The sequence below is a fragment of the Fulmarus glacialis genome, unplaced genomic scaffold, assembly GCF_000690835.1.
Source record: "Fulmarus glacialis isolate BGI_N327 unplaced genomic scaffold, ASM69083v1 scaffold31119, whole genome shotgun sequence".
Taxonomy (NCBI): Eukaryota; Metazoa; Chordata; class Aves; order Procellariiformes; family Procellariidae; genus Fulmarus; species Fulmarus glacialis.
In genome coordinates this window covers 1,349-2,696 of record NW_009235834.1, presented here as the reverse complement: position 1 = coordinate 2,696, position 1,348 = coordinate 1,349, and positions in this window count along the sequence as shown.

Here is a 1,348-nt window from a genome sequence, read left to right as displayed (position 1 = left end):
CTGAAGATCTTTGGCTCAGTCAGATTCTCTACAGGTTTATTTCCTTCAATTAGACCCTTCAAAAGAGTAATTGTTTAAAAGCTTTCTGAATAATCTCTTTTGAAACAGAGGTTTATGGGAAAATGTTTATGAAAAAATGACTTCAATGAACATGTTATTGGAATGAAAAAGGTGACTACCAAAAGCAGGCTACGCAGAGATTAATGTCTGTGATCAGCTGCCCAGCTTCACTATGAGGAAAATATCTCTAAGTGGCACACTAGTGAAGACTTCAAGGAAAACGTACTGAAGAGACACAGCAGTTTATATCCACAGACACAAATGAGTAAGGTCATTCCCAAGCAAAATATAGAAGAGCTGCTTGTACATCTGGTTGTGTTGGTTTGTTTGGTTTTCTCAGCTTAGCACAGTTTTCTTCTTTTTTTTTTTTTTAACTGAAGAAGGGAAAGATGCCCAGGGCTGAAATTTTCAGAGTATTTCCAATCAAGCCTCTGGTTTTCCAATTCCTTTCAAAGAGCACACAGTCTAGACAGTTTTTGACATGTAAGGATTTCATTTGAACCTGAAACTCAGAGAGTTAAACATCAGACTATGTTAGCTACATGTATAAATGCTTCAGCACCTAAGGCTACTGAAATTGTAGCAACACTGAAAATAAAGGCAGTCGTACTCTCGGTATTCATGGCTTTGACTCTCTGTTCTCTGAGGCTTAGAAGTGCCACTGGATGCTTTTCAGGTCAGCTCACACCACCCATCTCCTCTCCTCAGATTTTTAGCTTCTGGAGTGGGGAAACTACTCAGATACTCTCCCAGATCCAATTTACTGTTATAATGTCAGTGATACAAATGAGTTATTTTCTCTTTCCTTCCGTATTTTAACTAGAAGTTGCATCAGTTTGGCTCTTAAATTATCATTGCTTGGATTTTTGGCAAACAGTCTACAAAGACTTGCAACTGCCTTAGTGCTTCTGTGCCAGGCTCCCTGCAAAGTCAGCTGGACATCAACTACACTTGCCTAACATCTTAGAAGTTACACTTTCTAACCAGTAAAACAAAGCAAAAAAAGTTAGGGGACCATTTAGGAAAATGTCTCGCACAAAGCTGGCAGGTGAGAGGACAAGCACGTCTTTCTGGATGAGTGGGTGGAGGAAGAGGACCTCTGCAAGCTGCGGGCTCAGGGACTGAGTTCTTGTTCCCAATCCTACTTCAGCAGTGACACCGGGTCTTTTTAAACTGGAGGCTGTGATATTAGTCATGTCACATGTTGCCAGGGCACAGTGAGGCCCTGTCCCACCACCTCAAGCAAGGTGAGCACAGCAGACCCAGAGATGATAGGCAGGTTGAACCA